This window comes from Euleptes europaea, unplaced genomic scaffold, assembly GCF_029931775.1.
Source record: "Euleptes europaea isolate rEulEur1 unplaced genomic scaffold, rEulEur1.hap1 H_1, whole genome shotgun sequence".
In the NCBI taxonomy this organism is placed as follows: domain Eukaryota; kingdom Metazoa; phylum Chordata; class Lepidosauria; order Squamata; family Sphaerodactylidae; genus Euleptes; species Euleptes europaea.
The window spans coordinates 2,639,028-2,653,796 of NW_026612049.1; positions in this window are offsets into that span (position 1 = coordinate 2,639,028).

Genomic DNA, 14,769 nt, shown 5'->3' on the forward strand with positions numbered 1-14,769 from the left:
GGCTCTTTCCCCCAGGAAGGGGTCCTCAAACCTCCTTCTCAGGGCAGTCATGAAGTTGTTGAGGGAACGAATCGCACGAGAGCGGGTGTCAAACTGGAGGACCATCCAGTCAGCCGCTTTGCCTGTCAGGAGGGAAGCTACGTACCGCACCCGGCTATCTTCCGTGGGGAAAAGTTGACCTTGTTCTCGCATATAACTGTCCACTTGATGCAAGAAACAAGGCAAAGTCTCGAGAGATCCGTCATACGTAGTCCTTAATTTGAGTTGCTTCCAAGGGCCGGGCGCGGGTTGACCCGGTTGCACGGGTGGTCCGGGCGGAGGAGCAACAGGAGCTCCAGGAGGCAAGGGTGGAGCAGGCACATTAGCGGGTGGTTGCACGGGTGGTCCGGGCGGAGGAGCAACAGGAGCTCCAGGAGGCAAGGGTGGAGCAGGCACATTAGCGGGTGGCTGTACGGGTACCCCCTGACCCGGTATCGGAACGGGCTGTCTCTGCGCTATCAGGGTTTGTTGTAATTGCCTGTTCTCTTGAAGCATAAGTTCCATTACTTCCTGGAGTTGATCAACACGGTCGGAGAGCTCTCGATTCTGGGCTCGTAAAAGATGAACCTCCTCACTTGTGCCACCAGTAAGATGAGGCTTACTGGTTCGGAAGCTCGTGGCCCATTGAGAGCTATCCCCATATAAATCCTCGTCTTCAGACTCATCTGAGTCTCGACGTCGGTCAGCCAAACGGCGTGCGCGTTGGGTCGCGCGCGACGGGACAAACGCCGGGGAAAAGGATAGACCTGATAGTCCCAGTACATAGTCCTTGGGGCGCGTGTCCACGTTCGCCTGATTCCTAATCCTTGCTGCAGCCGCCCTGGCTGCTTCCGCAGCCTCTCTCTCTCTTGCGACCTTAGCCGCTTCGGCGGCTTGCTGATCCGCAAGAACTTTGGCGTTCTCAAGTCTTAGGGCAGTCTCTGCCGTAATGCGCGGCAAAAGTTCTGTCTCGAGGAGCAAGAGTATGGGGTCAGGTTCCCCGCCCAGCAGAGGTTGTACTCGAACCGCCAGTGCGGATGCCTCGGCTCCAAACGTCGGGGTCAAAACTTGAGCCAAGGTGGCTACCGGGGTGTCCTTTGTACATTCCACAAGGAGAAGAGCGGTGCTAATAGCGACTCGCTTGGCCTCAGCCTGACAGCTGGCTGCATCCGGGATCAGGGAAAAACCCTCCGGCGGGGCTCCCGCCATGGTAGAAAGAGTTTGTCGAGAAATAAGATTATCCAAAAGTCCAGTTAATATTTGTAAATCCTCAGTCGCCAATCGGGCATCGTCCAGTAATTGATCCAAGTCCTGAAGATCTAAACGAGCATCAGTATCCTCCGATGTTAACATCCAGAGACGTCCTGTAAGAGATTGCCACTGCGCCTGTACCAGTCCCCTCAAGCGGCAAACCTCTCGGGTCGTCCGGAAAAGTTCAGCGATTAAGTCTTGTAACAGAGTAGGGTCCTCTGAGAAGGGCCCCAGGGTAGTAGATCACCTGGAGAGCTGCACAGCTCCCATCCAAGTGGCAGGCGAACCCCCCTGGGCTCCAGCCTGGCTAGTAGAACGGTGAAGATGAGAGATAGCTGTCATAATGTCAGCCCTTGGCCCACAGAACCAGAAATCACCACAAAGTCAGATAGAGTCCAAACAGATGGCTTTTACTGATCAAATAGGCATACAGTGCAAACGAATAAAATGACAGCTATGAGAGACTCACTAGCTGGGAGATATTATAAGGCAGGAAAGGCGGGAGATTACACGCATAAGCTGAATACAGTTTCCCAGGAGCTGAGTTCCCAGGCCTAGGTATGCGACCTTGGGGGGCAGACAATACAGCGCAGAGACAGAGGCAATAACGAAACCGAGATAGTAGCCTGACACTGGGGACCACCAGTAGGTTGTTATTTCTGCAGAGCAGTGCTCTTTGAGGGTGTACCAGGAGAGACGGTCCCAAAGATACGGTGGTCCCAGACTGTGTAGGGCTTTAAAGGTTAATACCAGTACCTTGAACTTGATCCGGTACTCTACCTGAAGCCAATGCGGTTGCCAGAGCACTGGTTGTATGTGTGCTCTCAGTGGGGTTCCTGGAAGGACTGCTGCATTCTGGATCATCTGGAGTTTCCAGAGCATCTCAAGGGCAGCCCCATGTAGAGCTAGGGTTGCCAGGTCCCTCTTTGCCACTGGTGGGAGGTTTTTGGGGCAGAGCCTGGGGAGGGTGTGGTTTGGGGAGGGGAGGGTCTTCAATGCCATAGAGTTCAATTGCCAAAGCGGCCATTTTCGCCAGGTTAAGTGATCTCTGTCAGCTGGAGATCAGTTGTAATAGCAGGAGATCTCCAGCTGATACCTGGAGGTTGGCAACCCTACATAGAGCAAGTTTTATTTTGATAATCTTCCATTGAATTTTATTGAACTCTGAGGAGCAGAACACAATGAATAAACAACCCAATGCTCCTCCCAGTTTCCCCATGTCTGTAGTATCTTGTGACTAGGTGTTTATTTTTAAAGTCCCATGGGTGCACAATGGGTGATTTAAAAAATGTTTTAACCCAAAGGGATAAAAAGTACATTTTAAAAGTGTAAAACAAATATAAAATATTCATCCAAATTCAGATTTATTTGTGTTTGTGTGTGTAAAACTGAAGGAGGGACAAAGGCTCTCTGAACTAAATAACTGCCAAAGAATCAACATTTATAAATTTGTTCATCTCTGTAAATTAAAAGCATAACCATGCATTGCAACATAAAAATGAAACACCACCCCCAGGTTCCTTCAAAACTGGTGTTTTTATTTAAAAAAAATGTTTTTGCAGGCTAAGAGCTAAAGTTTTTTCTTTTCTTTTAGCAGTTCCTGTGTTGCAGAAGAATGCATCTATGCTTTTCTGTATTAAAGAAATACCTTCAGTACTAGCCCTTTGTTCCTGGGTGTGGGGGATGCTTTTTGGCATAAAAAGTTTTGAAAGAGTTTCTTTCTGTCGTCTTTTTTATTTATTTGTTTATTTATTTTTCATTCCACCATGAATGTGCTTTTCCTTGAATTTCTAAAGTTTGGGTCAAAAGAAATATGTTACTGCTGGGTATTTTAATGGTTATTATTTGACTTTATTTCTAATGCATTGATTTTATTGTTATTATCCACCCTGAGTTCCTGTTTTCTGGAAGAAAGGCAGATCTATAGACATTTTAAGTGAATAAATAAAAAAAAATATTCCCCATGTGTTTACAGTCTTTGCAAACTACAGGCTATATATAATACCAGGGAACCCTCCACAGTCTCTGAGTGCTCATAAAATCTCCCATAGAATGTGCTTCAATATGAAGCACCATCAAAGCTGCTGAGTGGGAAGAACAAGGAGACAGGTAGAACCAGTTGTAAGAGAAATAGTCTGCTTCCCAGCTGTCTTCTGCTTGTGAAAGTGCTCTGGGGGGAGGAGAAGGGGAAGGAGGAGGAAGAAGAAGAGGAGGAAGAAGAATTGGTTTATATATGCCAATTTTCTCTATCTTTTTTAAGGAATCAAACCAGCTTACAATCTTCCCTTCCTCTCCCCACAACAAACACCTTGTGAGGTAGGTGAGGCTGAGAGAGCTCAAAGAGAACTGTGACTAGCCCAAGGTCACCCTTCTTGTGTAGGAGTGAGGAAACAAACCCAGTTCACCAGATTAGAGTCCACTGCTCATGTGGAGGTGTGGGGACTCAAACCCAGTTCTCTACATTAGAATCCACTGCTCTTAACTACTATGCCAGGGGTGGGGAACGTCAGGCCCGGGGGCCGTTTAAGGCCTGCGAAACCATTTGGTCTGGCCCTTCGTGGGTCCTGGCAGATCTCTAGCTCAGAAGGGTCTAAGACGGGAGATCCGCCCTCTCCCGCGGACAGGAATAGCCTCTATTCAAGGGAGATGTGAGTTTGTTTTGCAGAGAAAAGGAACCTTTCCCCCTTTGTAGAAGAGTCCTTAGCTATGGAGCTGCTAGGACCACCCAAGAAACTGTATTAACCCTTTCTCACCAGGGGCATGGAGAAACGTATTCCCTGTGAACTACAAGACGGCTGGGGGTGAAAGTGGCAACAATAGGACCATGCAGAGCAGGAGCAACTCCAGCGTGTGGCTGGACAGCTACACCCGGCTGGTGCAACAGACCATCCTGTGCCATCAGGTGGGCGAGTGCGCCACTGGTTGGATGCCTGCCTGCTTGCCCGCACAGGGGGAGGTCATCTGGGGCAGCTGCCTGCTTGGGGCTTGGTCGGCTAATTTTTAAGTTGATAATTTTGTATGGCCTGTAAAGGATGTTATAAATATCCAAATGGCCCTTGGTGGAAAAAAGGTTCCCCACCCCTGCACTATGCCATGCTGGGAGAGAACTACAAAACCTTTCTTGCCGCTGTACACCAGGGGTGTGCATTTGGCTCTGTTGAACCAAAAAAGCCAAAAATACATTTTTGGCGTTTTCTGGCTTTTTTTCGGGTAAATTTGTCAATGTTAGATTATGCGGGGCGGGGGGGGGGGAATTGATACAGACAGGATTTTTTAAAAAAATTCCAGTAGATGGCGCAATTTCTTGTTAATATGAATCATTGGAGAGAACTGCCTGTGCCAAAGGTCACCTGCTTCAGTGGTCTGCAGGAAGATTGCTGGGGACACCTTGTTTAGGTGACTTTGGTCCAATTCTCTTGAAACTTGGGGGATCTTTAATGGACAGGCAGCATTAGCTTCCTGGCAATTTTGGTTGAAAAGCAGCCACTCCAGCCCAGTGTCTCCCATAGGGAATAATGGCCAAGCTGCAATTTTGGCTGTGTCATTCTGCTTCCTTCCCTCCTTTGTGGTGGTGGTGTCATTTTTCCTCAGCAAGTAGGGCCTGTAGAATTGAACCTCTTTGTCCAATTCACTTGGATCTGTGGAGGGGGGGAAAGTATGTCTCTTCTATACCAGAAGAAGTGAATGGATGAGTGACAGAGAGCAGACTTTGGTAGTCTTGGGGAGCTGAGTGGTGCTAAAATGGAATTCCAAACCATGGTATGTACCTGGCTCATTAACTGTCATTTGTACCACATGTGGCTGGTAATGACATCTGAATGTAGAACAACCCCTTATGTGCATATAGACAATGAAGCACATACCAACCAAATGTTTTGGCTGCATCCAGCTATTGATGGTGCTTTCTAAGGACACTTGCTTCTCCTTTCACTATGTCTTCTCTCAGAGTCCCAGTAGTGCTCACTTACTGAACAGAATTATGCTTCAAATATTTTAGCCTCTCCACTGCTAAAATTCAGAAGGCGAGGGAAGAGCGGAAGCTACAAAAGATCTATTGTGTTTCAGAGTACAGTTCAGAGGATGCACTATGCATAAATAGACATACACACATTTCTATCACTGATTGCTGTGTTTCTCCTCAAGTTCCACTGTAACTTTAAAAAGATTGCACTATAAGTCACCAGATACTCTGTCTGCATTTTTCTCGGTCTCTTCCAAGCCTTGTTTTTCCTCCCGAGACAGGACTTCATATCAAACATCAAAGGTCCACATCTGAATTCACGATTAAATTGCCAAAAGCAGTGTAATATACAGCATTTGTTGTGGCTACTAGTTATACCTAAAAATAACAGGAGACAAAATAATCCTGAGGAATCATCACATGGGGTTTTATATTGGGCAGGAGGGAATGTTCTTTACCCCTTGACAATTATTTCCCTATATGAAATTGGGGAATTGCCTTGTTTATATGGTTTTGCCCCTATGCCAAGTTCTCCAGAGCATATCATCAGATTAATGTCATTGTGAACCTGCTTTTTTCTTCTCTTATCAGCATATGCTGGGCAGTGAAGGATGAAATGTGCAAATCGTCCTTTAATTTCAATACTCTTACGTAAACTGTTCTCTCTCTTTCTCACTCACTGTTCTTTAATTATTTGTTTTCATTTCCTTTCCCTCAAGGGCTGTTTGATTGAGTTCTGGGCTCTAATTGGGAAGGGAAGAATGAAGAACAAACATTTTATTGTGAATAATTGTTTTCCATTATCAAAATTGCCATGAACAACAAGTAGCAATATAATTTGACATTGGAATTATTTAAACATTAGAGGTATTTAATTATAATAATGAATATGGTGAAAAGGCCACGACAAAGTCCAAACACAAAATATATGTTTTGTAATGTGGGTTCATAATTAGTTATTGCACAGAGTGATGTTGTGCCTTTTGAATAAAACAGACAGTATTCCCCATTATTTTTATAATTTGGATATACCTACTCTCCGTAGAGCTTTCTCTCTTGCCAGGGTCAATGCCTTCCCATCTAGGATACTGTATGGAAGGTTCCATCAAATCCCAATCCAAGAACGTACTTGCCCCTGTAATTCAAATTCCTTGGATACAATCGAACATATTCTATGTGATTGCCCTCTATACGAAACACCTCGTAGAAAATGGTTAAAAAACTGGTTACATCCCAAGTTTTACCTGTCTAATAAAGTTAAATGTCAATTTCTAATGAATGATTCAGCTCCAGAGGTTACCGTGGATGTCGCCAATTTTTTAGTAGAAGTGTTAAATGTCCAAAGACTTACAAGCTCTGATATCTGATGTTACTGGCTATGATTTTATCTTATCGGTTTTAAGATTTATGACCATTGTTCGTATCAATTGTAACAATTTATATGCCATTAAAGGTTTATGAATGAATGAATTAGCTTTAGATGTTATTAGGTAACCTGCCAGTGAAGCACCAGATGAAGACAGTTACAATGAGGTGCTCACATACTTCTTTTCTACATATATCAAGGGTGCAGCAGGTAGAGATCCTCAGTTTCCTATAAGAATATGGAATCATCATGATGATGCAGTCATCCCAGTGTGTGGTTTCTATTTGATGGACTGCAGAGGGACCTGGCTTGCCACAAATTAACATTGGCTAATGCACAAGCAGGTCGCCCAGAGGTGAAAAAGAGAAGATACGAGGCACTACATGACATGGTTGCCACTTCTGTGGTGGAGTATGAGCAGGTGGAAGATAAACTTACTTACTTAAGGAGATTGGCTAATTTGCAGTAAAGATTTATATCTGAATTATTATTTACTCGATTTATTATTGAATGTTGGTCCCTCATTTCATCCAGATCCCTCATTTCACCCATTCATTCCGGGTTTCTTTTCAACAGCTGGAAGAGATATAAAATAGTGTAATAGCTTCATTTTCATGTCAAATGAAAGAACTGGCAGGGATATTAAAACAGTGAAATGGCTTTAATTTCATGTCAAATAATCACTGTAAAGGAATAAAGTATATAGTTAAATAACAAATAAGAGACTTTTACAGAAGTGTGAATAAAATTAATGTGAAATGTAAGAATAAAAAATGAATAATTATCAGGTATTATCATACCAGTACAAATAGTGGTTTTCATGATTTAGAAATAATAAAATACGGTTCTTTCTGATCTAGTTATTTTTTATTAAGTGATTGTTAATGTTAATAGTTATGAAATTTATGTTATGGGTTGTAAAAATTATGTTATGGCTGTAATTTTTTTAAAACAAAATAAATAAATAATATTAAGTATTCAAACGTGAGTATTTTTTGTGTGGGCTTTTCCCCATGTGGGCTTTTGTCTGTGTGGGCTTTTTTCCGTGTGGGCTTTTTTCCATGTGGGCTTTTTTCTTGTGTGCATTTATGACTGTGGGGTTTTTTTGTGAGCAATTTTCTTGCGGGATTTTTTCATGTGGTTTTTTTTCTGGTTACCATATGCTGTCCGCCTGAGGGCACTTACAAAAATTTTTTCTCCCACCACTGTTCAGAGTGGGAAACCTTCCAACCCTAGCTAGGACACAGGATGCTCTTTACTCAACTCCTTGTTTTCTTCACCATATTTGTTGAGAATTTGCTGCCATCTTCTCTCACCCTAACCTCTTGATGTAGCACAGGACCTTCATCACTGGTGCTATTATGGAGCAGAGATCTGACATTTCTAAGATGCACTGGAGTATTACACAAGGCCATTTTGTCAAGTTTATATATTAATATATTTTTACCCTGCCTTTCCTCTTGGCTCAAGGTGCTTATGAGTAATAAGTAAAAAGTTACATATTAAAACCTAATAAAATAACCCCCATCAGCTCTCTTCTCCCAAAAGATGCCCCATCAAACCCCCTGGCAAACAAACAATTAGGATATTAGCCAATAAGCAGGATATAAAGCTTCTAATCCTTTGTCGAGTAGATAGTGCAATGCAACCCACTACTGTGCCATTAAGGGATAGGATCAGGCTAGTTGTTTACCTTCAGTCTTTATTTTGAGCAGCTTCTAGAGTATATCATGATTGCAACTGGTCTTCAGATCCTGTGTGTGTGTAAAGTGCTGTCAAGTTGCAACTGACTTATGGCAACCCCTTATGGGGTTTCCATGGCAAGAGACTAACAGAGGTGGTTTGCCAGAGCCTTCCTCTGCACAGCAACCCTAGTATTCCTTGGTGGTCTCCCATCCAAATACTAACCAGGGCCGACCCTGCTTAGCTTCTGAGATCTGACGAGATCAGGCTAGCCTGGGCCATCCAGGTCAGGGCTTCAGATCCTAGCTTTACACATTTCACTTTGGCATCCAAAAATCAAGGCACCCTTTGTATTGGTAGTGGGAAGAAATGTTCAGTAGTCCTAAGGCAGCTGTTTCCCCACAGTTCATCAGTTGCAACATAAAAGTGTGATTGCGCTTTATGTTTTTAGGCCTAATATAACAGAAACTGGTAATCCATCAAAAAGGCTGTTCTGACTGCAAACCTATAGGACACACAGTCAGGGCCAATTAAAAAATGAGAGCCAGAAAAGAGATATGAGGCTTAAATAGATAAAATAAGAGCTAAAGCATGCTTTCAACTTACAGAAGCAAAAAGTATGGCATTGCTAGGTAACACCATGTTCCTACAATACAAGCACACTGCTTCTAAAAAAATTTTTTTTAAGAGCTGGGATATGGCATTCATTTATGGTATTGGGTCTGAAGGATCCTGGCAGGGATTTAAAATGTTTATTTTGAACTCAAAAGGAAGCAGAGGGGGGGAATCGCTGGAAGAAATAAGGGACAAAAAGGACAGGCACAGGACAGACTACCAAGGAAGAATGCAATTGAGAGTCAAAAGGGTGCAGTTACATTGAGGGAAACAGAAAGGATGCATATAACAAGGCTAAATTTGAAATTGATTCAAAAGCTATAACCAACAAAAACTATGAAGTAGAGAGAATAGAGAGAAATGTTCTTATTAAGTCTGGGATATAGATGTGGGAAAATACAGACAATAACAGACACACAAATAGATGGATCCAATAGGGAAGACATTTTCCCCTTTAATATTCTTGCCTTCATGCCAGTTCAGATATTCAGTAGGCCCTACTTGGAGCAATATGTAAAATGCAGCAAACCCTCATGCCAACATTGGTTGAAAGCATGCTGGTCCTGATATGGGGAGGTTCTTAATGAAAAACTATTGGGAGTGAGCTATACCAGGGAACTGTTTGGAATAGAACCAACTTCCATGAAGTGCCTTTTTAAAACAGACCATCCCCAGCTGTGTGGGGCACATTGCACTGTATGCAGCATGTTACACTGTGAACTCTTCTCCATTTTTGGCAAGACTGAATGATGATCATGCAGCACATTACACTGTTGACCACCTCCATAGTTTTAAGTGCTTACGTAGCCTCCTTCTAGGAGGTGAGGAACAGTCCAATTTCTGGTATGATCCCTCCCCTCTTTTCATAGGGGCTTTGCCAAATGAGAGGGAAGGATCCTGATTTTATAGCAAAAGGTAATTTCCCCCCTAGAGAAATCTCTCTCTTGAGAAATAGGAATCCCTCTCCAAGCTGGAACGTGTTCAGAGGAGGGCAATGAAGATGGCGAGCCATCTGGAGACCAAGTCCTATGAGGAAAGGTTGATGGCGCTTGGTATGTTTAGCCTGGAGAGGAGACAACTGAGAGGTGATATGATAACCATCTTCAAGTACTTGAAGAGTTTTTGGCTAAACGTTAGGAAGAACTTTCTGACAGAGCCGTTTGTCAGTGGAACAGGCTTTCTTGGGAGGTGGTAGGCTCTCTTTCTTTGGAGGTTTTTAAGCAGAGGCTAGATAGCCATCTGCCAGCAAGGATAATTCTGTGAATTTAGGCAGATTAGGAGAGGGAGGACAAGAAGGGTTGTGCTGGTGTTTTACTCTCATGGCCCTTTCTTACATGGCCAGGGTAATGTCGACCACCACTTTATGGTCAAGAAGCAATTTGCCCCAGGCCAGATTGGCCAGGGATTTTAGAGGGGTTCCCCCCCCCATCTTCTGGGCATGAAATAGGAGTCACCAGGGCTATGGGGGAGAGGTAGTTGTGAATGTCCTGCATTGTGCAGGGGGTTGGACTCAATGACCCTGGAGGTCCCTTCCAACTCTATGATTCTATGATACCTCTAAAATGCCACCTTTTTCTGCAAAAGAAACATGGACTTCATGAAAATTTGGCTGAGCCCTGCACACTATATGGAGAAACTTCCCTCTCTACCATTCCCACCATAAAGAGGGAAAGGGCTCCCCTCTACTAAAAACCTGAACCAATAAATGTTATTTGAGTTGTCCTAGCATTCATTTACTTCTTCTGGCCAATATCTAATCTTGGCCAGAAGTGGCTGTGATAATGTCCGAGCTGCTTCATTTTCCATTGCTTGTGCTGAAATAAATGTCTGAATGTGCCTTTGAAGCTAATCAGGTGTGTTCCTGGCCCTTAACTAAAACAGCTGATGAAACTTAACATGCATGATATCTAGATTAAATTCTAGGGTACATAGTGAAGCATATTCATTTTATATTTTTTGTCTCAAAATTACTTCAAGATTGTAGTTGGATTTGCTCTATTTGTCCATAATGCTCTAGAGCATTATGGACAAATTTCTGGATATAGAATAAATAAAAATAAGACTAAGATTAAATTAGAAAATTTAGAAGATCCGGAAAAACAAGATATACGGTTGAAAACAGGATGTAAGATAATGGAAGAGCCGGTAAGATATTTGGGAATCAGTGTTACCAGGAAGACTCAGACATTATTCAAGGACAATTACCACAAAACATGGTTGATGATACAGAAAAATGGTCTAAAATTGTTAATTAGTTTTCCTGGAAAAAGCCCAATCTGTATGTGAATGAGTATGTGTATGTCTATGTTAAAATATTAATAAAAAGTATATTAAAAAAAGACTGTAGTTGGGTTATGCATATTGACGGCACTCAGAGTGGTTAAGCATTGGCTTCCTCCATTAATTAGTTAATATCATGCTTTAATACTAATTAAATAATTTCAATTAACAATGACTCATTTGTAGCTGTTTTTCCTTTTTTATTTTTCTGCAACAATTCATCCTGCTACTTGAACTTGCAACCTCTCAATGGCTTTATAGATTTTAGAAGCTATTATTATTGACTTTACTTCGAGGAAGTAAATAATTACTGTATTCAAGCCATTAATGTCAGTTTAACAAGAGCGAATTGTTGATATGGCTGAAACTGGTAGCATAAACAAATTTTAAAAAACTGACTTTTAAAAGTCACCCAACTCATATTTTAAAACAGCAACTTTTAAAAAATTAATACAGTGTACAGAGAATTGATTATGATTTGAGGCAATATTCTGTAGGCTTTTCAAAACACCCTGGCATTTGTTTTGTTTGAACATGGTGGTGAAGCCACCATGGTATAAGAAGAACTATATGTTGTCCAAGGAGATCAACACAAGTAGCCCTTGTGCTAAATCAACTTGATTGTAACCTGTCTTCCATTTCCACTGGCACAAGACATAAGACAAGGTATATTTCAGGACCCCTGCAAGAATGACCTCCTTCGATCAAATCATATTAGAACTCCAAGTTGAACTGCAATGACTGCATTAAAAGCATTTTGATTGGAAATAAAATAAATCAGTGCTTGATCTTACAGCAGCTCTTGTGCAATGCCATGTGCAAGTGGAAATGCATTAAGTAAAAATTATCTTTTGCTGTTGAGTGGCAGGATACATCTTCCACTGTCATATAGCAGGAAGCACAAAAAAGTGCTAGAGACTTTAAGAAGAGAGAGAGAATCCAAAGGTGCTGGTAGATCATGGGAATAGATTGTTACCTTGAAGATCACTGTGATACCCAGTTTTGAATGGGGTACAGATGACACTTTCTGATTTGGTTGAGAGTTTAAGGATTATTTGGGACCCAGCATTACTGCTGGAAAAGCAAGCTAATGCAGACACAAAAAAGCATTCTAACAGCATAATTTAGACCACAAGATGGTCCTGTGTCTTGACTCAGCCAAACTGGAGATATGGTTCCATGCTATGGTCATCTTGAGGCTAGACTACTGTAAAGTACTCTACATAGGTCTGCCTGTAAAGTCAACTTGGAACCCCCAGTTGGTTCAGAATGTGTCAGCATGGTTACTAGCTGGTGCAAGGTGGAACATGCATGTCATACCCATCCTGCTGTTGCTCCACTGACATTACAGAAACTCTTTCAAGTGTCAAGATAACAACTTCAATCATCAGAGCAAAGCCTTCGGAAGGTTTCTCCCTGAAAATGCACACGATCAACAGCGGGCCAGGCCACCTGAGCCCCACATTCACTAAGGGAGGCAGCACAAAGTCGTGCAAAAAAAAAAAATCAGTAAATTTTGGGTTTGGGTTTTTGAGGCCTGATTTTTTTGGGTAAACCCGGAATAAGCCAAATACCCATACCAGTAAAGGGGTATTTTGGCTTTATTTCCGGGTTTACTGGGGGAAAAAATGGGTCCATTATAGTCAATTGGGATTTTTTCAAAGCTCCTGTGTGGGCATTTTTGGAAGTAGAGTCACCAAATTTGCAGCATAGCTGCAAGGGACTCTCCTTAGATGGACACTGAAGTTTGGTGAACTTTGGGACAGGGGGTACAATTTTATGGGCGTGCAAAGGGGTCACACCCATCCTCCAGGCATTTGCTAGCTGAGCTGCCTATCTGTTTTCAGGTTCAGAAGTTCAGCGTTGCCAAGGACTGGCAGAAATAGCCAATTGGCAGGCTGGCATGTCAAAGTCAGGTGTCTCCCTTCATATCTGGGGTGCATAGCATAATGCCCATGCAAATTAGCTTCCAACTGAGGAAAATAGCTTAAATGCAAGAAAAATAAGGCATGGAAAACATTTCTTTTGGTGGCAAATGACATCCTGTGAACAGTCCTTTATTATAGTAATCAAAAATCTGATTTCAAGAGACGGTCATGGTGCAGGGAAACGAAGCCTCTACTCGAGGCAACCTTCAGTTTCAGAGCAGGTTTTCGGGGGAGGGGGTGATATCGGAGCCAGCCAAAGTCATGACCAAGGCAGCTCTTGTGAAGGAGATTGCTCATCAGCGCAGGTGAGGAATCTTCTTCAAAAGCCCAATAAGTAGCTGTTGAAGCGGATGTTTTTTAGTTGGAGGGGACGAGACTGGGTGAGCCCCATCTTTTAAAATGACCCTTCCAAACTAGTTGGCTCCGATTACAGTACCTCAAAACCACTCAAAGATAGAAAACTGGGAGAAAGCGCAGAGCTGTGCATCTGACAAAAGGCGAATAGCCGAAACCTGAAAAAGCTGAATGTTTAATATATAAATAAATATTATATTATCGTCTATTTGGCTTTAGCCTTCCCAGGTTTTGTTATTCGGTTGACCTTAAACCCGAATATTGTAAAAACGGCTAATTTCAGATTTATTTTCAGTTCAGGTTTATTGATATGCACAACCCTACTGGCACCCCAGTACTAGGCTGTCAGCAGTATACCATGCTGAAGTCACTCTTTCCCCATGAAAATGAGGGACATAGGAAGCACAACTGAAGTTCAGGGTGAGTACCAGTCACCCCATTCTGATCTAAGTTTCTGTTGGCCAAATGCCTGTAGTGCCTGTTGCCTTGTAGGATCAGAGCCCCATAAAGTGGCCCCAGAAGACCAGTGCAAACAGTTCCAATGCAACTCCTCTGCTGGGCAGTGCCTAATGCCACATTTCATCTATGTGTATTCAGTTGAAAGTGGTTGGGGAGCTGTTCCCAAGTGTGGGAGGCATGGCTTCAGACCTAGCCTCTGCCTCATGTTTTGCTGCCACTCAGTCCTTTGATGGGCAAAGGGCAGACTTTGTCTTCTGGCCAATATCCCCCCTTCCTGGGAATTGAAACCTTGCCTGCCATTTGCTATATGAGCCACCAGGGATGGCCTTTGTTTGAAGGTGCACTAAGGTTGTGCCATTGTTGCTGCCCCAGTATCTGCAGTCCCCCATCTAGAAAAAAGGAACATGGCTGCAAGTGAGGACTCAAACCCATGTCTGTAGAGCTCCAAAAAGTATGTTAACACTAGGCTACTAGTCACCCAATGGCCTCCTTGGGAGTGGTGGGGCTGGCTGCTCTTTTCTCCCTACCTTGTGGCACTCTGCCTTTTAGCAGAGGCAGCATAACATCAGGAAGCCACAAATGCATCAATGCGCAGCAGTTGGCTATGCCTATGTGTGCCACTCACAGAGCATCATCTGAATGCCATTCCTCAATCAGTGAGTATTGCTGGGGTTGCTAGGGACTTGTGCATTCAGTCTCTATGTGGTCTGGGCTTTGCAGAAGGATGATTGTCAATTCTTTCCCTTCCATGGAATAGCCATAAGATGCCAACTGGTACTGCCTGTGCCACACCAGTATCCCTCCAGCATGGGTGTGGCACTGTTGTCAGGATCTTTGGATGAGGCTTCCCAGTT